A 23,870-nucleotide genomic window follows, 5' to 3' on the forward strand; every position below is an offset into this window, starting at 1 on the left:
CCAATTTTACAAATAAGATGGGCATGACACATTTTGTTCCTACATCAATGGCGACACAATATGCATTACACACTACATCACTGCCAAATCCCATATGATGTTCTAGCATGGCACGAAGAGCCACACAAACCATGCTGAGTCAACATGAAGCTCAATCATGTCAGCCTGGAATCAGATAGCCCCATATGACAACCCGGATACCACGAGTCAGAACCGTGCAGCGCTGAGAAGGTGAGACCGAAGGGGTTGACACTTCCTTTAAGTGGAGAAATGAGGGCACCACTTCATCTGTACAACAAAAGGGGCCATGGCCATTTCGGCACATGGGGTAGCTCATATTATCGAATGACCAAACTTCAGGCAACATTCATGCATCGACCGGGGAGGGCCGCGAGAGGGAGATGTCAATGTAATATAAACTCCGCAAGATACTATCAGTTAGGACGTGCATTGCATGTGCGCAATTACTATTGAGTAAAGTGCGTTTGAATTGTCGAGCTAGTGTAGTTTGGTGCCTAAACTTCTGACCAGACAACATTTGTGCTCTGAATTTTCAATCGAAACAACTCTACAACTTAGCTTGTGTGGTGCTTTGAACATTTGATGCATGCAGATGTACAATGATGCTGACTTGTGTGGTGCTTTACATTCCCTTACTCTTCAATTCGATTCACTAGTCCGCGGCCAAGCCAATTGCTTCACCGCTCCACCGATGCTTGCCGCACTGGAGTTGCGTCAAGCACATGCTTACTGCCCTCGAGAAACTATCACTCCCTCATTCCTCCTTGCAGTGGCAATTCTACAAAGAAGCTGTGGAGTCAACTGATCCCACAAACCCAATAACTTAGGCTAAAATTCAAGGTTGGAAAAATAGCCAGGCAAAAGCGAGGCGTTAACCTTCGCCTAGCACCTAGGTGGTAATTAAGCGCCCTACGTGCAACCTAGGTGGACGTACAATTTTGACTACCAGGAGTATTTCAGATATTGATTGTGTGTTCGATATTGATTTAGATAATATAAGTAAGTAAACTAGCAGCTATTGCAATGAAAGATGACCAACTTGGTCTGTCAATGCAATATGGCATGATTTCGTACTTGAGTGGACAATTACCTAGAGTTCCGCTTAGACCCTAGGTGAGGCGTTTGGTCATTCCTAGCATCTAAGCGTGCCTAAGAGTCTCCTAGGCATTGCCTTTTCCAACAGAGCTAAAATTATAAAACATTTATTGTACACTGTAAAGAAAATAAACTAAAAAATTAGAAATGACCCCACAGATTCTTCCTGTTGGCTTCACCACTGCTTCCTTGGGCTCGTCCCAATCATCCTCTCCATTGCACTAACCCATCATAGAATTGCTACCGCTCCTCGACCATAGCTCCATCATCTTCACACTGCAAAATCCACACCTGTGAGGTCGTTGCCAGCTACCTGCTTCACCATGCGCCATGGTCACCACAAGCTCTTGCCATTCTCCTAGCCGAAGGCCAACAACACAGCCTCAATGCATATTACGGCCGCTACGATGCCACGGGTCCTAGAATTTGCCATGAAGGTTGTCGACGAATGTGGACTTGAGAGATGCATCGAGGACATGGGCCCAATGGTCTTCGCTTCCTACGTGAGAGGAGATCCTTTTTTTAGAAAGGAGGTCATTGCCTGATTTTAAATTAATGAAGCCCTTATAAGGACAAGTACAACACAAAGCCACAAAACTCAAGAAACAAACATAAAACAACAATATTTGTGAACAGTTCATTCGCCATTTCGTAGGAGCTCGGTTCACTTCATCATCTCTTTATATTTTGCACGAAAACCATCATCAGCTGCTCCTTCTCGGCTCCGAGAGTTAGGTTGTCTGGTCTAGCTCCGTGCCGGAGAGCTACCGAACAGGCGCTTAGAGCATCTCCAGCCGCGCCCCCAACAGGCCCCCTAAGCCACTTTTTCGGCGCCGGCGTAAAAAAAATGCCCCAGTTGCGCCCCCAGGACGCCGAAAATCGCCGGTTCAGCCCTTTTTCCGCCCGGCGATCACAGGCCGAACCCGCCGCACTAGGAGGCAATTAGGGGCTCCGGCGCAAAGGAAAAGCGCGGCTGGCCCACAACGTCAGGCGAAAAGTCAAGCTTTTCTTCCCCGACTCGCCTCCCACCCCCCGCGCCCTCGGCCGCCACAAGCTATATCCCGGCGCCACCCGCCGCCCTTCACCGCTAGATAGCCATTCCCCGCCGAAAAAATAGCAGAGCTTCACCGGGGCAGCCCCTCCAACAGCAGCTGGGCATTTCCGGCCGCCGTTTCCGGCCGCGGAGGGGCAGTTTAGCGGCGGGTACACGCCCACCGGGCGCAAGGTGTTCGACGATTTTCCTGCCTCAGCGATGGACTCGGATGACGAGGAAGCGCTCGCCGCGCTGCTGGAGGAGGAAGCCGAGGCCGACGTCCAGGAAGAAGAGCATCTCATCGTGCTCGCCGCCCTCGCCCAGCTGCTGGCGAGCAATGAAAAGCCGCGGCGAGGTGGCTCGGCGCCGGGGCGGGTGAAAGCAAAGAACCGGCATCGTCTCGAAGGCTACTGCATGCTCTACTCTGACTACTTCGCCGATGCTCCACTTCACGGCGAGAAAACATTTCGGCGCCGTTATCGGATGAGCCGAAAGCTCTTCCTCAGGATTGTGAATTCTATCCGGGAGTTCGAAAACTACTTCAAGTGCAGGATGTATTGCACTGGCGCCCTTGGATTCACCTCCATCCAGAAGTGCACGACAGCGATGAGGATGCTTGCATACAGAGCTCCCGGTGATTCACTCGACGACTATGGGCGCATGGCTGAGTCCACCAGCATAGAGTGTTTCTACAAGTTCTGTCGGGCAGTGGTGGCAGTGTTTGGACCGCAATACTTGAGAACACCCAATACGGAAGACACTGCTCGGATCCTAGCACAGAATGCAGCAAGAGGATTTCCTGGGATGCTTGGAAGCATCGACTGCATGCATTGGAAATGGAAAAGTTGTCCATTTGCTTGGCAGGGGATGTACAAAGGCGCCAAAGGCGGTTGTAGTGTGGCACTTGAGGCGGTGGCCACACAGGATCTCTGGATTTGGTACTCCTTCTTTGGTATGCCAGGAACTCACAATGACATCAACGTGCTGCAGTGCTCTCCTGTCTTTGCCAATCTTCTTGAAGGTCATTCTCCTCCGGTGAACATCGAGATCAATGGGCGGCACTACAACAAGGGGTACTATCTAGCTGATGGCATCTATCCGAGATGGTCGACATTTGTGAAGACGATCTGAAACCCTGTGCCAGGAGGCAAGAATGCCTGGTTTGCGAAGATTCAGGAGGCTTGCAGGAAGGATGTCGAGCGGGCATCTGGTGTGCTCCAATCTCGATTTGCTGTTGTCCGGTACCACGCTCAGACCTGGTCTAAAGATCAAATGTGGGAGACTATGACTTGCTGTGTCATCTTGCACAACATGATCATCGAGAGCGAGAAAGAAGATCCATGTTTGACACTGAACCATACTACAGGCAGGGTCCTCTAGCCGAAGTTGATCACCAGCTACCAGCAACCTGGACTGCCTATCTCAGTATGTGTCAGGAGATCTGAGACCCACAGGTGCATCGTCAACTGCAGAAAGATCTGATTGAGCACCTATGGGGGCTCAAGGGGGACGCCGTGTGATGAAATATGAGTTTTTATTTGTTGAACTATATAATTTGTATTGAACTATTTGTTGTTGTACTATTTTGTTGAAGTATTTAATTTTTCTGTGATGAAATATGTGATAAGAAAAAATTGTGTTGATAATTGAACGCCGAGACACGGCGAACCACACTGAATATAGGCCTATTCTCGCCCATATGGGCCCTTTATTCGCCGAAATTGGGCTAAAAGGTGGGCCAATTTCAACGCGTGGGGGCGACGACTGGGCGCAAAACCGCCCCCAGCGCCGATTGTATTGCCGGCTCGCCCATAGGGGGCGATTTTTATGCGTCCTGAGGGGAGGGGGGTGGGGGAGGGGGAAACGGCTGGAGATGCTCTTAGCATTGCTCCACTAGACACCCCACTCCTTTTCAGCCATTTGCGGCTGCATGAACATGTGGATAAAGCCTGGCCACGTAGGATATACTGTAGCCATGCGTTGAGAGTTAGAAAATTTATAAAATGGAAGGTGTTTAGTTAACAAACACGACCATGCAATGCAACTTTTCTACTCCCTCCGTCCCATAATATAAAGGCATTTTTTACACTAGTCTCATAATATAAAAGCGTTATTTACATTACACTAATATAAAAAACGCTTTTATATTATAAAACGGAGGGAGTACTAGCTACTTTAGAAACGGAGTAGTAGCACAAAGGCATCATAGAGTACAATACATAAATTGTGGCTCCAACACTCGCACACCACTATACAAACGCGCTTATTGTTGCAAGCTTGACCGGGGAAAGTAAGTACCTATAGATGCATCATGCATGCCTATAGGTCCACGACCTTGAAGTGGTCAGAGGTCTGGTTATCCAGCTCAGCATTTATGCACCTTTTTATCATGTGGATTGGAGTAGCGATAAATGTTGTCAAGATAACAAATTTAAACATATTGATGTATTACTTTATAAGGTCCTCATGAATAATTAATAAAATGGCCGAATGCATCTTCGAGATGCAGAGGCCGGGGTCATCTTTCTTTAAAAAAAATGCCTAAAAATGACGCGAACAACCGGACGCATCCCTTGCTTGGTTTCAGCCATTTGCAGCTGCATGCACTATTGTTGTGTGGATGCAGCCTGGCCACGTACAGTTACTTGTGGCCATGCATGCTCATACGGAAAATTCGAAACAGGTTGCTTTTAGTTGACAACCACGTATGACCATGCCAACAAAAGTAACAAACACAACCGAGACTCAATCAGATAAAAAAAGCTGACACCAGCTAACAGGAGAAATTCGGAGACGTACAAAAGCATCATCTGACATCACACAGTATAAGGCATAAACTGTTAGTACATCGATCACTCACACACAACACGTACGCACACCATTTTGTACGTGCGCTTATTTGCATAACAGACTAGCGCCTGCCGGGGGAAAGTAGCTAGGTACGTAGAAGCATCTTGCATGAATGGTTCAGACGATGTCGACGACCTTGAAGTGGTGCCTGTTCTTGACGACGACGTCGTACATGTGGGTGGAGCGGAACCTCGCAAAGTCTCGCGGGAGGGCGATGAGGTCGACGCCGCCGTCGCGCCGGTGGAGCTGCACGAGGTCTCGGTTCTCGTAGTAGCGCTCCCAGCCCAGCGACCCCAGCCGCCGCTCCAGCGCCTCCAGCGATCGCATCGTCTCGTTCGCCGGCACGTACACCAGCGCCTTGCCGCTCCGGCCCGACGCCGACGAGCTCTCCTGCCGCTCCAGCTCCATCACCCCGTCCTTCCGGAACACCCACACACCTCCAGCCGCCATCGATTTGAATGATCTACCTACCGCGCTGGCTGTTTTTCTGCTACTGCGTGCTTGAATATGTAGGCGCGGGGCCAATAATGTTCTGTGCTATCTGTCCGGCGACATGGACGGTCGAGGGCGCTGTGCACATGTGAAGGCGCCGCTGCAACTTGGCCGCGCGTCTGGGCCTGGACGTCGTTTCCAATTGGAGCGTGCACCTGTTGGGGGATGCCGCATGCCTAATCCGGGGACGCTGTATGCCAAATCCGTCCCCGTCGCCTCGACGTGCGACAGCGACGCCAGCGGCCCAGATATCGAACGAGTGGCTGCCAGCCAGCCCTGCGCTCAGGTGGGCGCGCACGTACGACAAAGATCTGGGCCACTTGCCGTCCCTTGACATGGACATTGCACCACGGATTCCGCCTTTCATTTTCAATTGTTCAAGTGTCTAGTTTTTTCCGCTAGTATCATACTCCTACGTATCAAGGCATTTTTAATAAGGTGACACTTAATTAAATGAGAAAAAGAGATGATTGATAATTATAATATGTTACCATATCTTTATCTTTTCTTTGCCTAATACTCCATACGTCACCTGTTTATACCCGTTGATTTTATGTTAAGCATATAGATTGACGGATAAGATTTAAAAGTAGATCTATGTTTGTTCCAGTTTTAAAAAAAAGTTGCCGATCACACACACACACACACGAAGCTTTGATTGGCCGCATAGGCCTTGGCCTATGGTACATCCTGTGATGTGTTGCCGATCACACACACACACACGAAGCTTTGATTTGCAGCGTGCCATTTTTCCTGTGATGTATTGTATTATGGCAGTGAATAATCATACAACAGTGTAATTGCAGCCTTTTCATTTATTAACTACCACCTACCACCAATAAAAATCAGAAGCTCATGACCAGGGTGTGTCACGGTAGTTTTCTTTTTTGATAAAGGGCGCTTTTATTAACTCAAAATGTAGCATCAAGTAGATACAAAACATAATGAGTAACATCCGGCATCTGCATGATTAGGATTCACACCGGCAATCACGGACAATCTGACACAAGAAAGAAAAAAAATATTGGCACCAATAAAGTCGTAAAAGACCAACACTATGCATGTGTCTAAGGACGTGGTAGACCGATCAGGAGATTATGCTGCCACCCCTGTTGGATGAAAACCTCCCTGGCCACTCGTTCCAGTTGCATACACACGACCTTGAATAATGGTTGGTATTCCATTCGGTGTAGCATAGAGCACATACGAAGCCATTGTATACAACGGAATATTACCTGTAAAGGAGCAAAGTTGTTGCCATTGAAAATCATCATTTCTACATAGCCACAACGACCATAATAAGGCACACGCTCCCATCCTTATTAGTGGTTTGAACCTATTTGGAATATCGTCCAACCAATGACGAAAAATATTGGCAACACTTATGGGCGGATACAAATAGGACACTATTTGGATGACTGACCATCACTAGTAGAAAAACGACTTTTAGTACCGGTTCGTAAGGACCTTTAGTACCGATTCTGGAACCGGCACTAAATGTTGGGGACTAAAGGTCCCCCCTTTAGTCTCGGTTCAACACGAACCGGGACCAAAGGCCCACCACGTGACACGAGGCGCGCCGTGGTCTGGGGGACGTTTAGTCCCAGGATTTTTTTATTTTTTTAAATAAAGCAAAAACAGCCCGCCTACTGGGCCGGCACGGCCTACATACGACTAGAAACCCAACCTCTAGTTGGGCCAGGATGCAGGCCCATATGGCCCAGTAGGCCCCACAAGGCAGAAGACTTGCAATAGGCCCACAAAGACCTACTTAGAGAGGAGCTCGACACGGTAGCCGTGGTGTGGCTTATAAACCGGTGTGAGCTCCTCTCAACTAGCGAGGTGAGACTAAACATTGTGCACTGCGGGTGGCAACGCACAATCTTTAATACCGGTTGGTGGCTCCAAACGGTACTAAAGGGGGGGGGGTCTTTAGTACCGGTTGGAGCCACCAACCCGTACTAAAGGCCACCACCTCTTTAGTACCGGTTCGTGGCACGAAACGGTACTAAAGGTTCGCCATGAACCGGTACTAATGAGTGCCGCCCGCCTAGCCGTTGGAACCGGCACTATTGGTCACATTAGTGTCGGCTCAAATACAAACCGGGACTAATGAGCTCAACATTTTACCCTTTTTCTACTAGTGCATATAGAGCGTGCGAACTTGCACTGAAAAAAAGAGGTGTTTGATTGTCTCGTCGTGAGTACAAAAACCACACTTCTTACTTCCTTGCCAGTTTGTGATGGGCGAGGTTGTTTTTCGTTAGCACAACTCCCCTCCGAAGATACCACATGAAAATTTTAACTTTCAGTGGAATCTTGGACTTCCAAATTTTCATGTTATTATCCACTTGGACCTCTAACTGCATGAGCGCGTGGTACATATAGTCGACTGTGAAAGACCCAGATATAGTGAGGTTCCAGCGAAAAACATACCGCCCCTGTGTCAGGTTAATCGAAACCAATAGGGATAGCAGATTTTGCCATGACATAAGAAGGGGGCCAATTAAAACCAGATGAAAGAAATATCGGGTGGGAAATAATTGATCACCTGCGCAAGAGTATCATTCTTATCGCGAACAATGCAGTACAAAGATGGATATTGTTCCCGCATGCTGGCATTGCCTAACCAGTTATCTTCCCAAAACGAATCTCCGACCTGTCTTTTATTGCGAAGGATCCAAAACGGAAAAAGATGTTACTTTAATGCCATTAGACAAGCCCAAAAGTGTGAATCATCAGGTTTCCGATAGGCCTGTGACACAGCTTTTTGGCCTAGATACTTATTGCGCAACAGGGTTTGTCACGGTAGTTTTCTAAGTGGTGACCACCATGATATGATTTCGTAATAAAAAATGCCCTCTAAAATGATGCAATGCAACTCATTGGACACACTTATGCCCGACGAAGGGACGTCGATTGACAAGAAGAAGGTCGATGTGTTAAAGTCTCCCCTAGGAAACATCTTCGACATGGAGGCGGAATAGGGGCATGCAAGTGTGAGTACCATGTTGATTGCCTCGGGATGGACCATGTTCATCGTAAATAAGTGGACAACTCGCGTGACCACCATCGGCGATGGTGGCCAAAAGGATTTGTTTCTACCGATGCAACGCATGGACATTTGTGCTAGTTATATTAAATAATATATTAGTATGTGTAATGCATGACAATAAATGATGTCATTATGATGCTAAGATATGCTAATGCATTATAAAGATAGTATCATACACTAGCAGTATCATATGTACGATAATCAGTATGTGATACTTCCCATCGTGACTTCAGCAGACATAGTCTCTCTGTGCGCGTGTGTTGACACTGTGGTCACTGTAAGCGGTTGTGCTCATGGCCTGTCCGTGTTAGTGCCTGTAGTGGGCGTAATGATAGAGGTAGTGGCACACGATCTAGCCATGGCTGTGGTTTTGTAACTATATATATACCCACCCTTTGACCTAATGTAAAGTGTGTTGAATCCTTAATCTCCTTTACATGGTATCAGACGTAGAGGAGTTACTCAACCCTTTCGTGCATGATCCCCCTACCGCTTCCATGGATTCCAACCCCATCCACACCCCTCCTCCCTCTCTCAACGGGGACGAGGCCGTCCTTATCGCTGCTATCGAGCCTGCTGATGGTCCCTTGCCCCGCCCCATGGCCTCTCACTAGTAGAAAAAGGGCCTTCAGTCCCGGTTCATAAGGGCCTTTAGTCCTCTAGTCTGAATTGTTTTAACCTCTAGTCTGTAATCACCACCCCTCACCACTTCTCAATTTATTCTATAATCATCCCTCATCATTCCAAATCATCTAACTTCCCGAACGGTCACCCATCCTCCCACTCCCCCAGCCTGAGCACGCTTAACTTCCAGGTTCTATTCTCCCTCGCTCCAAGTCTGCACTTGTTGTTTTCCTGACAATACTGAGATGTCAATCCTATTAACCTTCAGGAATTTTGCTTGAGCATGAAGTGACACATTTCATAGTTTTATTTTGAAACTATTGTTTTAAAAAACAATAATTATTTAGTAACACTAATATTTCTTGAATAATTAGTTATACCATTGTTTGACCACAGTTTGACCAAAATTGAAATAACAAAAATAAATATTTAGTAACACTAATATTCTAGAATAATTGGTTTGACCATTGTTTGACCACATTTTGCCCACTGTTTGAATATTTTTCGATTTTTTCCACTCTAGATCTTAAAAACTCCGTAACTTTTTTTCTATTAGGTTTTTGAGGATTTTGCAAATTCGGATGTAACTTTTCGAGTAGATGATTTTTCATATAAAAAACTTTTTCATCTGAGTTAGTATGCAAAAGTTATGTCCATTTTTACAAATTTCAGAGAGATTTTGCAAATAAAGTCAAAATTCACATTTGCAAATTTTCCCAACAATTAGACCACATATCACATGGGAAACTTATTTTCTTTTATTTTTTTGACATTTCCATCATTTTCTTTTATTTTTTTTAAAACTGAAAAGGCGATCCAAGGGGGGGGGTGTCTGTGTGTTAGAGTTTGAAAATGGGACCTTTAGTACGTCATTAGTCCCGGTTCGTGCGTCAAAGTGCGTCAAACCGGGACTAAAGGTGTAATCTTTAGTCCCGGTTTGAGGCACGAACCGGGACTAATGGTCATCGCACCCTTTAGTCCCGGTTCATGTCTTAAACCGGGACTAAAGGGTCCGAGTGAACCGGGACTAATGCCTTAGCCGCATGAACCGGGACCAATGCTCACATTAGTCCCGGTTCGTGACTGAACCGGGACTAATGTGAATATTGCCCCGTGACCATAGCCCTGTTTTCTACTAGTGTCTCCTACCGCGCTCTGCATCGCTCCTGCTGTTCCAGAGGCGGTTGCCCAGCCCACCCCTCCCTCTGTTCTCCAGACATTGATATCCGTCGCCTTGTCCCGATGGTTCTTGATCTTGCCGCCAACAACTACACCCAATGGCATCGCCACTTCGACACCGCGCTCGACATGTTTGAGGTCCACAATCACGTCGCTGCCGACGCCCTTCGTCACTCCAACGACACCGACTTGGTGATGGCAGATCACGCCGTCGTCCACTGGCTCTCCACCACCTTCTCACCACAACTCCTCAATGCAGTTATGGAGCCTGAGGACACCGCTGCCGAGCTCTGGGCCGCCGTTGATGCCATCTTCCAGGCCAACCAACTCTCCCGTCCATCTACATAGACGTGGGGTACCACGCCCTCATGCAAGGGGACCTGTCCATCATGTAGTACTGCACCAAGCTCAAGGTCTACATCGACCAACTTCGCGATCTGGGCCAACCGGTCACCGAAACGCGACATGTCTTCCATCTGCTGTGCGGTTTGAACTACCAGTACCATGCGGCCCTCCCGCACATCACGTCCCGCGATTCTCTTCTCTCCTTCCTGCTGACATGGTCGTTTGTGCTGCTGGAAGAGCTTCGCGCTGAGCAGGCGACGTGTCACCAGGGCGCAAATGCCGTCATCACCACGCGTCGTGCCGTGCCGAGCCCTCTTGTTCCTATCATCGATCCCAACTCCTCTGGTGCTGGACGTGGGCACGGGCGCGGGAAGAAGCGCGAAATCAGCAACGAAGGGGCCTCAAGCTCCGCTAGCCCGCAACCACCATGGCCTCCCTCGAGCTACCCTGCGCCTGCACCGGGTGCGAACTCCAGGACCTGGCTTGTCTAGGGCTGCCCTATCGCTTTGCGTGCTCATGGTGCCGGCCTGCTCGGTCCACGTCCTCGCACCCGTCATCGGTAAGCCATGATGGCCATGTCGTCCCCGCATGCTGCTCCACCAGTTTATGGGTACGGCGCCCCTGGAGGTGTGTCGCCTCCCTATGGCTACGCCCCTTCACCGCCTCCGCCTCAGCAGCCGCAGCAAACCTGTGACATGGCATCGCTCCAAGCCGCTCTACAAAGCGCTACCTTCGGCCCCTCGTCGTCCGGTAGCACCGTCGACTAGTATCTCGACTCGGGTGCTGCTGCGCACATGGCGTCAAACCCTGCTACACTCTCTTCTATCCGTCCTTCCTCCACTCACGCCTCCGTCATCATCGGGGACGGTGCTCATTTACCCATCACGGACGTCGGCACCGGTTCCCTCGCCACCTCCATCACTCCTCTAGGGCTCCGTAGTGTCCTTCTTACCCCATCGCTTATCAAAAATCTACTTTCTCTCGGTCAACTGTGTCGTGAAAATACAGTTTCAGTAGAATTTGATAAGTTTGATTTTTCAGTAAAGGACCTCCGCACCTGGACGGTGGTTCTCCATAGTGATTCCAAGGGTGATCTGTATCGCGTGGCCGGCACATCCTCACCACCCCTTGCGCTTCCGTTCGCTGGCGCGGTCACCACTAATCTCTGGAACCAGTAGATGGGGAACCCCGGGCGTCCTCTGATCTATGGCTTCGAGTTCGCCTGCACCCAGTCCTCGCCACGCTCCTGTCGTGCGTGTCGTCTTGGCAAACACACACGGCTGCCCTTTCAGGAATCGCATAGTCGTTGATTCTTTCCTTTCCAATTGTTGCATTTAGATATTTGGACTTCTCTGTCAGTAGCCTATCTGGTTATCAGTTCTTGTAATCCTTGATGAAGCACTGCCTGTCATTGTTCAGTTTTATGCATATGTTCAGACTCGGTTCAAGCAGCCCCTTCTTGCCTTGCAAACTGATAATGGCCATGAGTTCGAGTGTTCGACAATGCCATTGTTCTCTCTCTGCTCACCTCCCATGGCAGTGTCCTCCGCCTCTTCTGTACATACACCAGTCAAGAGAACAGAAAAGCTGAGCGGATCTTGCGCACACACAACGACAGCGTTCGCTCTCTGTTGTTCCACTCCTCCATGCTGCCTCATTTCTAGGCCGAAGCGCTCAGCACCTCCACCTTCCTGCTGAACCGCCGGCCCTGCCGTCCTACTTCACCCACCATGCTGCACGAACTCCTCCTTGGAGTTGCACCCAATTACTCCATCCTTCCTGTTTTCGTCTGTTTAGGCTACCCAATACTTCAGCCACCCCCCGTCACAAACTCCATCAGCATTCCGTCGCGTGCATTTTCCTTGGGTACTGCTCCGACCACCGAAGCTACTGGTGTTTCGATCGCGCCTCTGGACGCGTCCTCACCTCACGGCATGTGCACTTCGACAAACATGTGTTCCCGTTTGCTTCCACTCTGTCCGTCCCCACTCCCTCACCGCCGCGCTCTGTTTCTGCATCGATGCCGCTCGCGGGCGGGATCTGCTGATCATCGCTTGCGCGTTCTTCGGCATCAAATGCGACCGCTCGATCTCCATCCCATGGTATGAGCGCTTGCCCTTCGCCCATGCCCCTCCTCCGTTCAAACGGAGCCGCTGGATCGTCATCCAGTGATTTAATAAAACAGAAAATAAAAAGGTTATCAGGGAATAAATTCCCAATTATTTAAATATTTTAATCTACTACTATTTGTAAAAGCACGAGTTTGGTGAATCCGTATGATCTAAACCATTAAACCAACTATATCTCACCACGTGACACATGTGGTAAGCAATTCAAACTATTAAAAAAAAACCCAACTATATCCAATGTCACGAGCCCCGTCTATGATGTATCCATCACATCACCACAATTTGAAAACATCATTGATTGCATTAAGTACAATTAATATTGGAAGCATCAACAATTGCATTGATTGCAACTAATATGCAAAATATCAGTAATTACATTCATTGCTAATAATCTGGAAATCAACATTAATCGCACAAATTTACTTTACGTAAATATCCCCTCGTCGCTCTTTCTCCGTTCAGTTGTATCAGGACACGACCAATTCTTTATATCTTCGTTCAATTCTATAAGGCCACGACCTGTTCTACAAATAAGACGGGCATGAAGCATTTTGTTACTACACCGATGGTGACACAATATGCATTACAAACTACATCACTGCCAAATCCCCTATGATCTACTAGCACCACACAAGAGAGTCACCCAAACCATGCTGAGTCAACATGAATCTCAATCACGTCAGCTGGGAATCTGATAGCCCCATGTGACAACCCGCATACCACGAATCAGGAACCTTGCAGCGTTGAGAAGGTGGGACCGAAGGGGTTAGACACTTCCTTTAAGTGGAGAAATGAGGGCGCCACTTCATCTCTACAACCAAAGGGACCATGGCAATTTTGCCACATGGCGTAGCTCATATTACCGAATGGCCAAACTTTAGGCAACATTCATGCATCAACCGGGGAGGCCGCAAGAGGGAGATGGTGATGTAAAACTCCGCAAGATACTATCAAATAGGACATGGGCAATTACTATCGACTAAAGTGCGTTCAACGTGTCGAGCTAGTGTAGTCTGGTGCCCAAACTTCTAACCAGACAACATTTGTGCTCCGAATTTTCAGTCGAAACTACTCTATGGCTTGGTCTGATGCATGTAGATTTACAGTGATAGTGACTTGTGTGGTGCTTCACATTCTCTTACATTTGATTCACTAGTCCGTGGCTAGGCCATTCGCTTCACCGCTCCTCCAATGCTTGCGGCACTGGCGATGCGTCAAGCACATGATTACTGCCCTCGAGAAACTCCCGCTCCCTCATTCCTCGTTGCAGTGGCGATTCTACAACGAAGCTGTGGAGTTAACTGACCCCACAAACCCAAAAACTCGGCTAAAATTCAAGGTTGAAAAAAGCGCTAGACAGAAGCGAGGTGAAGATCCATTCAAGGTTGAAAAAAGCGCTAGACAGAAGCGAGGCAGTTGATCTTCGCCTAGCGCCTAGGTGGTACTTAAGCGCCCTAGGCGCAACCTAGATGGACATACAATTTTGACTACCAGGTTGTATTTCAGATATTGTATGTGTATCGATCTCGATTTTGATAATATAAGTAAGTAAACTACCAACTATTTCAAGGGAAGATGGCCAATTTTGTTTGTCAATGCAATATGGCATGATTTCTCACTTGAGTGGACACTTACCTAGAGTTCCGCTTATACCCTAGGTGAGGTGTTTGGTCATTGCATAGCATCTAAGTGTGCCTGAGCGCCTCCTAGGCATTCCCTTTTCCAACAAAGCTAAAATTGTTGTACATCTACTGTACACTGAAGAATATAATCTAAAAATTAGCAATGACCCAATAGGTTCCTGCTGGCTTCACCACTGCTTCCTTGGACTCATCCCCATCCATCCTCTCCATTGCACTACACCATCATAGTATTGCTACTGCTCCTCGACCACAGCTCCGTCATCTGCACAGAGCAAAATCCACACCTGCTAGGTCATTGCCGGCTACCTGCTTCTCCACACGCCATGCCCACTATAAGCTCTTCCCATTCTCCTTGCCCAAGGCCACCGACATGGCCTCAACGCATCTTCCGGCTGCTACATCGACGCCACGGGTCCTAGAATTTGCCACAAAGGCTGTTGACAAATGTGGACTTGAGGGATGCGTCAAGGACATGGGCCCAGTGGGCGGTCTGTATAATACATCATGGTCTTCGCTTCCTACGTCCGAGGAGACCCTTCTTTCAGAAAGGAGGTCATTGCCCGATTTTAAACTAATGAAGCGCTTATAACATGGAGTACAACACAAAGCCACAACACTCAGCAAAGAAAGACAAACCGACAATATGCAAGTCGTGCTCAGGATCAACAACAAAGCTCAGACTAAACAAAGGGACAAAGGCACCACTTGACATCATAGAACCCTCAAACACAATGAAAGGATCAAAGAAACCAAGGAGTCTAGCGAGGAGATCCTCTAGTCCACCTCCCACAACCTATATGCCTTTGATGGTCGCATGAGCGATATGGCTTATGGTCCTTGTGGCGTCAGGCTGACAATCGCGAGCAGGCTGAGGAGGGGCGACGTCTCACCTCACTCCTTTTCAACCCTCACCAAGTGAGAGGACCATAACATGAGGACGGACCCAAAGGACCATACGCTCGCGAAGCGAGGATCACTCCTTGAACTCGGAAGATTTGGATTTTTAATCAAGAAGAACCAAGAAGAAGAAACAATCCCTATCACATACTAGTGGTATGCTATATCGAACTATACACTAGGGAATTGTATGTTCACCAGAATTAGGTGAACATGAACATAATATAAAGAGAGCCATCTAGCCATTGTTTCCCGGTGTACTCGCCTCAACCGTTGCGAGGGAGGTGGTGCGAGGCTATCTTCGGTGGATTGGTGCTGCAACCTGCTGTAGATACATACATAAAAGTTTTAAATATTGCACCAAAACAAGCTACGTAAAGCACACACAAAAACGCGCCTAATCGCATTCCCGTGGAGCAACCCTTTGCTGCCCCTTCATGGAAAAATTCAAATCTTGCGCTAGGAAGCTCTAAAACATGCAAACAAGATGGCTATGGATTCAGGAACTTATCTACCAATAACTCCAACTATTCAACCTCAGATTTTGAGCTTATGGAGGTCAAAACCAGCAAATATTGCTCTGTTGTACTCATATTCAGAAATATTTAGTCGTCTTTGGAAGTTCATAGTAAACAAAAATACTCATGGGAAACAAGTAAATAAAATTGATCTATAAACTGCAAGGTATCAGATAGCTATAGCATTGTATAACACCAATTTATTAGCCCTCGAAGATCATGAAAAGCTATGGGCAAAAACTATAGAAATGCTATTTTGCAGAATCATAACAGCAACTTGTTTTATCGCCCTGGCTAAACGGCTGAACCGAACTGAGTGAATGCCCAATCATAACGACCGTGGAAAAAACACTACAGAAAACTCCACATGACGCCCCACTAATTTTGCCATATAGGAACTCAAAATTAGTGATTTCCAGATATGAACGCCCGGAAATAGCAGCATGAACAACTTTTCCCCAATTCCCTCACATAGGGTTTCCAATCCTAGGTCTATACCCCATGAACCATCACTAGTAGAGGGCAAGAGATCCTAAACTATGAGGAATCTCACCTCTATTATTTAATCACAAAGATTTGATGAAAGGGAAAGTTGGGGAAGCCTTCTTGTTCTCCTCCTATCCTTGTCTCATTTTCTTCTTCCTCAAGCCCTAGATCAAAAGGGCTGCCATGGAGGTGGTGAAGGGCGTGGTGCAACAAGGAGAGAACTGAGGAGGACTGGGAAGGGAAGGGAGGAGGGAGTAGGCTAGCTGGAGGGGGCTGGGAGATCTCCCTTCGACTTGGGGAAAGGAGGAAAAGAGAGGTGGAGGTGGAACACGCCTCCTATCTAGATAGGAGAGCTCATGTGGTGGAGAACCTAGAGATAAGGCTCAGCTCAAATTTTTCTGAAAGTAGAAACTACTTTTCGAAATTTCTTAACAATCCAAACCATTGAATTGGAATAAACCGTAGAAGATGAATTTGGGGTCCGATTCCAGCAAATAGGTAGCGTTTCGACTATCTCAATGAGTGTGATATGGCGCTGCTAGAAGGAGGGCGCGAGAGGGCCAGCCAGGGGCCTTTTTGCCCACGGCCCGGCAAGAGGGAAGGGATTTCCTTCTTAATTCTTGCTTGATTAGATTGATACATCTCCTCTCTTTATGTAGAGAGGTTTACTTGACTCCCAAGCAAGGCTTACTTGACCCCTTAGAAAGCGACCCTTATCTCTAATTAACCCTAGGACTATCAGGCTATACCACCAGTCCAGGCCATTAGGCCCATTACGTACTCTAACACTACACCCCACCTTGACATGCAGCTTGTCCTCGAGCTGCAGCCTAACCAACTTATAACCATGATTCGACGCAACACAAACCTAACAACTAGAAACAAGCCTTTTACATCTCGGCTTGTTTTATTACTCTCAACCTGAAATGGACTGGGACGATTTATTTTGGACCCCTTAACAAAAAGTGGACACCATCCACACGTCGGACGTGCATGTGTACAGCCACCTGGATCCCATGGACACCATCTAGACAAAAGAAGTGCATGTGTATGGCCACCTGGAAGTGGTCGCAAGAGCGACCAGCAGAGGCGCCCTTGCGGCGGCCGGCGGAATGCAGTGGTGCTACGCGGTGCGCTCCTGTCGGTGACACCCTGCCTTCTCCTTGCCAGACGACTGTTGATCTGCACCGCAAAGAGAAGAGTGGAGGGCTTGTGATGGAGAATGACGAGGAGGGGTGCGCCCCCCAACCGCCAATGTCGCAGACTTTGAGGTGGCTGCCCACGGGGAAAACAACATGACCAAGATCCCCGACACAGCGGACGAGATCGAGGTCCTTTGTGTAGCGAAACGCAGCTGGGAGGAGCGGCAGCTGCAGACCCCACATCTCCCGCACACGCCGACGCGCTAGGAGGCCGCAGGCAGCAGCCTGCAGCCTCACCGCTGCCGACACGTGGCGGGTAGTGATCCAAGACAGAAGCGGCGACGACGACGGCGGGAACATGATCTGCTGGATGGGGACGCCCTGGTGAAGCAATAATGGCGACAACAGGAACTTCATCTGGTGGATCGGGACTCCCGCCGGCGCGGTCGATGCGGGGTCGGAGCTGACCGGCGGTGGCTGCTGCAGCAGAGCGCCGGGCGCAGCAGAGGCAGCCAGGATAGGCGGCTGCCACTGTAGCCAGGGCGGGGCGGTGGTGGTGGTCGATGGCAGCTGCAGCGGCTGCTGCGGCGACCCGACGAGCACGGCAGGGACACGCTGTGGCAGCAGTAGCGGCTGCTGCGGTGGAGCGTCGAGCGCGGCGGTGGCCGCCAGGAGCGGCGGCTGCCACTGCAGCCAGGGCGGGGCGGTGGATGGCAATTGCAGCGGCTGCTGCAGCGGCCCGGCGAGCTCGGCGGAGGCCGCCTGGTGCAGTGACTGCCACGGCAGCCACGACGGCGCGGTGACGGCGATGGACGGCGCAGCCGGGTGCGGCCCATAGGACCTGGCCAAGAACAAGTGGATATCCTGGACCGCCTGGGTTAGGTCCCGCAGCGCCCCGGACACCTCCTCCGCGGTGAGGACGGCGGGGGCGGGCACGACGGAGGATCCCGGTGCGGGCAGGAGTGGGGCGACGGTCGTGGTGATCACCGGAGGCGACGAGGTGACCGTCAGCGGAAGAGCTGGGTTGGACGACGGTGAAGACATGATCGAACCGAAGCTAGCTGATACCAAATTGTTATGGCGCTGCTAGAAGGAGGGCGCGAGAGGGCCGGCCAGGGGCCTTTTTGCCCACGGCCGGGCAAGAGGAAAGGGATTTTCTTCTTAATTCTTGCTTAATTAGATCGATACATCTCCTCTCTTTATATAAAGAGGTTTACTTGACTTCCAAACAAGGCTTACTTGACCCCTAAGCAAGCGACCCTTATCTCTAATTAACCCTCAGACTAACGGGCTATACCGCCAGCCCAGGCCATTAGGCCCATTACATACTCTAACACAATGCAACTAAAGAGTCGTATGTATGATTCGATGGACCAAACAAATATGGATATAGATAGTCCGAAAGCATGATTTATTGATTTATCGAAAAGTGCCTCTTGAAAAATGAGGGTGTTACACCGTATGCTGTTACATAGTTGGCCTTGTATTTCTAATCGATAATGGTGAGCTAAATCTTCTAGTTTATGCATAGTACTAAAGATTATTACAAAGTTTTCCATATATTGTTGCTACCACACTATAAAGCCCCATAATCATTTCACGCTCATTCTCTTTGCCATGCTCGGTTGGTGTTCCTACATCGGCACTCATTCACCAATGTTTGAATCCTGCATAAGCGAGAGAATGGTTGGGTGTTGCGTGGGGGTGAAACTATGTATGGTCCAGAGCGCCGCGTGAAAAACCTATTCCAGGAAGTTCGTCTGGCTAAGGTGGATCATCGATGATGATAGTGTGTCCATTTTGGAGTACTTCTGTTGCAAAGTTAACTGTAAACTTAACACGTGTGAGAACAATAAATGAGATGTATTCAACAAGCACATTAGAGTACAGCCAATAGGGGCTAGTTAGTACACCAGATTACAATTCTATCTATTTTTGTAACTTCTACTGATTATATCTTTCAGTTGTGGGTGCTGTAAACTTCCCGCCACTGGTACAATAGTCACCAGTGGCAGATGACATGCCCGCCACAGATGACATAATACCAATGGCGGGAGGTCAGTGGAGGGTACCCATGAGATCTTAGCCCGCCACTGATGGCCTTTTTCCGCCTCAGCTGCTAGACATTCTAGCAGTAGTATTATCTGTTGAACCGGAAGTGTTTTTCCATTCTTAGTGCCTAGAAAGTCAAGTAATGCTTTAAAAATAAGAAACCAACTCAACAAGTGACCAAATTTGAGCATGGAACTTTCAATGGTGTGTATTAAGCACAGAAAAATAAATGATGTAATTTTTTTTTTGTGTGATAGGCGGTGATTTCCATTCAAAACCATGATACTCCCTTTGTTCCTAAATACAAGTCTTTTTAGAGATATCACTACAAACTACATATGGATGTATATAGAAATACTTTAGAGTGTAGATTCACTTATTTTACTCTGTATATAGTCCATAACGGAATCTCTAAAAAGACTTGTATTTAGAAACGGAGGGAGTACTTTGCTAGAAAGTGCATACATTTTTTCCCTAACACTCTCATATATTTACCACATTCTATACAGGTCATATAAAGACACCATGTGAAGTTTCATCCCTTTCCGAGCTCATTTGCATGTTATGTTCAACCCAAGATTGTTATGGCGTTTTTAGAGGTGAGAAAATCAACTAATGCTTCAAATTAGCAAACTATCTAAAAAAGATCAAATTTGAGCATTAAACTACTTATGCCACACACACAATCTATCCTTCAAATAATAAAACACTAAATTCACTAAAATGGAAAAAAATTGTGGCGAGCACTTTGCGCCTTCTGCCACAGCTAACACTTAGCCATGGTGGCCACAGCGAAGTGCCCGCCATGTCAACAACTTAACACCCCTATAGTGGTTTTGGCAGTTTTTTCAATTTCGCATCTCTCTCGCCCTACCATTCCCATCTCTCGTGCCCTGACCCCCACGCGCCGCCATTGCAGCCACCATGCTTCCACTCCGGCCCCCACGTGCTCACCGCTGTTGTTGCCACCGTCACCGCCTAGTCCTTCGCCGCTATTTCTGTCCCGCGCGGACTGCACCCTCTTGTTGTCATCTTAACATCATCACCACCATCGCCGCCCACCTCCTTCCTCGCCGCCGCAAGCCTCCGCCTCCACCATGTTTGCCATTGTTGCGCCCATGCGAAAACGGACTAGCAGTGCTTCGTCGGTGAAAAAAATAAAATTAAGTGTAACATTTGGGGGTAACATTTGATGGTTGATTTTTTTTTTGCAGAGATCAAAAATTTTAAGCTTCCGCCCTAAAAATTTGCATGTAGCATTTGGGTGTGACAACGAACATATGCATTATCCTTCGAAAGTTCTAGACATTTGCAAAATACATTTTTGACCAGCAGGAGCATATGCTCCCAAGAGCCAAACTGGATTTCCGGCTATAGTTCTGCTATAGCACGCTATAATGTTTAGAAGAGGTCTTACGATAAGGATTTTGGTTCAAAAACGTGAACAAATATTTTAAATAGCGCACTATAGCACCGATGTAGCACACTATAGCGTTTATAAGAGATCCACCACTAAGAGGTATAACCCGCTATTTAAAAATATGGTGATAATAAAGAAAGAAGACGCTTCATGAGGATTCTAGAATCATTCTTACCTTAGAAGAGCACATCCGTGACACAATGATGCAGGCTGTAGTGTTTCATAATCACGTCACATGAGTCATACCCCATATGCATTTATAGTCCCGTAAAAATTAACTCACCTCTCCATACAAATTATTCTGAACATATATCTCCTTCGCTTCAAATAATGGAGAGACAGTTTAACTGAAACATCTTAGTACAAGGGTGTTCTTTTGTAGCAGAAGATGGAACCGATTTGAATTTGGAGGTAATTGATAGTCCAGTCAGGTTATGGACGCGGTGACAACGCTGGCTACTGCTGAGATGCATGAGACTGAGCCCATGGTGGCGGGCTCGGTCGAGGCTATTGACAGGTCAGATGGTGATAGAGCTTCTAAGTGGGCTCGTAAAAATGAGAAGATGTTGTGTTATCGTTGTGGTGAGAAGGGCCACTTTATTGCTGAATGTGTGACCGAGTTATGCGATACCTGCCTCAAGCCAGTGCATGATACATGAGAGTGCCCGATTCTGCGCGAACAGATGCCGAGTATTACCATTTATGGAGTTTGTAGTGCCGAGTTGATGTTCTTTGAGTCTCCTAGTGCGAGAGACATCCCAGAGGAGACCCGGAGCACGACCACAGGGGTTGTGAAAGTCACCAAAGGTGATGTGTCTGAGGCTCAGATTATGAAGAGGCTTAAGGAGTTAGCTCCAGGTGATTTTCAGTGGGAGCTTACCAGACTAGAGGTCAATATGTATAAGGTTGATTTCTCTTCTATAGAGGACTTGCAGAGACTTCTGAGCTCTGGGTTGTGCAGAGTGCCTGGCACGGAGTGCATCCTTGAGTTTCATGAGTGGAAGAAGGTAGAGCCATAAAGCAAGCCTCTTACTCAGGTATGGTTACGATTCTCGGGGGCTCCTTCGAAGCCGCTGCAGGATGCTCGGGTCGTTGCTAGCTTGGGGATACTGGTCGGGAAAACTGAGAGAGTGGATATGGCATTTACCCGAGCTAATGGGGTGGCCTGACTGCTGGTGAGTATCCTCGATATTGAGTTTGTACCAGATGTGGTTAAGTGGACACATAGGGGCCAGATCTACAACCTTGAGATTGAGTTTGAGGATACCGATGTTTTTGCTGAGGCTCTGGCAGGGACTGATGTGGATATGCAGGATAAGGATGATGGTTCGGGCAATAAGGAGGCGTGAGTGGACAATGTTGGGTGAGAATTGTCCAACAGCTCGGGTTCCGCCTCACAGACGACAGGGTCTGGGGCGGCACCATCTTCTAGGGTGCCTATGAACACTCTGAGATTTGGTTCATTTGAGCCAGCTTCTGCTCCTCCCAGACTCTAGAGCGATCGGGTGGAGTGTGATGATGTGCTAGAACGCACGCCTCCTACCCCTGGACTTTGAAGATGCTGACGGATCTGTGGATGGGTGCTAGGATGAGATTGCCACTAAGATGATTTCGGTCGAGGGGGGGGGGTCTTGCGCAGGAGGCCCCTCGTTCTCCCACTCCTATCATTGCATCACCTCGGGCGAGGACTCCGATGATGCCGGCTGCGGCAATGGGAGCGGGACCAGGGCAGGTTGCCTCGACCCCTTCTTCTCCTGCAGCGGCCAGGGTGGCCGTTCCTGCGGCGTCCACGGTTTCCGGGAGCTGGCCGACGCCCGCTGAGACGCAGGTGCCTTTCCAGGCGATGCCGGCTGTGGTGCCTGCGCTTCCCTGCAGCCAGAGGGCCGGGCCGGGTGGGGAGTATGGGCAGGTAGTCCATGCACTCACCCTCCCTAGTGCACCTTTGGTTGGGGTGCCCCCCGCTGCGACCCAGGGCGTCGGGTGCCGGCTGACGACGTCGTGTGCATTGGGTTCCTCGTCGGTGACTGCGACGGGCCTTGGCGTTTCTCCGGGTGGTGCAGCCCGGCCGTGCATTGATGGTGCGGCTGGAGGCCTTACCCCAAACGGGGCCACTCGGGAGGAGATCATCTCTTTTGGAGGGATTCCGAATCCTGTATCTGAGGGGCGACGGATGAGCTGCCGCCTCCAGGATCAGCCGGATGTTGATGACATGCAGCAGCGGTGCGCCATGCGGGCGACCAAACTTCGTGACATTGAGGTCACTACTGTTACGTCGGTCAACACTTCCAATTCCATTTTGCATTTTACTAATGATGAGATTATTCATAATACAAATCAGTTAGGATTTTCACTGGGTAGTAATGATAGTGAAATTTCTAATTCCGTTAATGATATCCTGGATCTTGAAGCGGAACACGCTTTAGAAATGATTCGAAACTTAGCAGCGGTTAAACCCATGAATGATTCTGACATAGATGCGTTGGGAGTCAGGGTGCTCGATAATTTTTGTGCGGATCTTGCCCCATCCCTTCCTGAGATAGAGGGGGATGATGGTTCTTTAGAGGATCAGGTAGTTAGGTCCACGGAGCCCGGTTGTGAGGACCGGGTGGAGGATCAAAACAAGACTAAACGCAAGTGGAAGCGGAAGTTTTATCCTGCTTCGACAGTGCGTAGAAGTGCTAGGATCCGTACTACTAAAAAATCATGACGAAATATGAGAGGAATCTTTTGAAATAACAGAGGTTGGACAAACTTGGCTAAAAGAAGGTTTCTAGCGGATGCCTCTATCGAACTTAGGTTGGACTTTATCGCCCTCTCTGAAACTGGTAGAGAAAATTTCTCTCCCCAGTTTCTAAGTACTTTGTCGGGAGGTGTCGATTTTGATTGGCA

At 48.5% G+C, this 23,870-nt stretch overlaps 1 pseudogene; it reads right to left on the minus strand.

Moving 5' to 3' along the window:
* Positions 1–4,904: 4,904 nt before the first annotated feature.
* On the minus strand, positions 4,905–5,600 carry LOC125541697 (flowering-promoting factor 1-like protein 5 pseudogene; annotated as a pseudogene).
* Between the last annotated feature and the right edge of the window lie 18,270 nt (positions 5,601–23,870).

Source organism: Triticum urartu, chromosome 2A (assembly GCF_056163025.1).
Source record: "Triticum urartu cultivar PI428250 chromosome 2A, HENAU_Tu73, whole genome shotgun sequence".
NCBI lineage: Eukaryota > Viridiplantae > Streptophyta > Magnoliopsida > Poales > Poaceae > Triticum > Triticum urartu.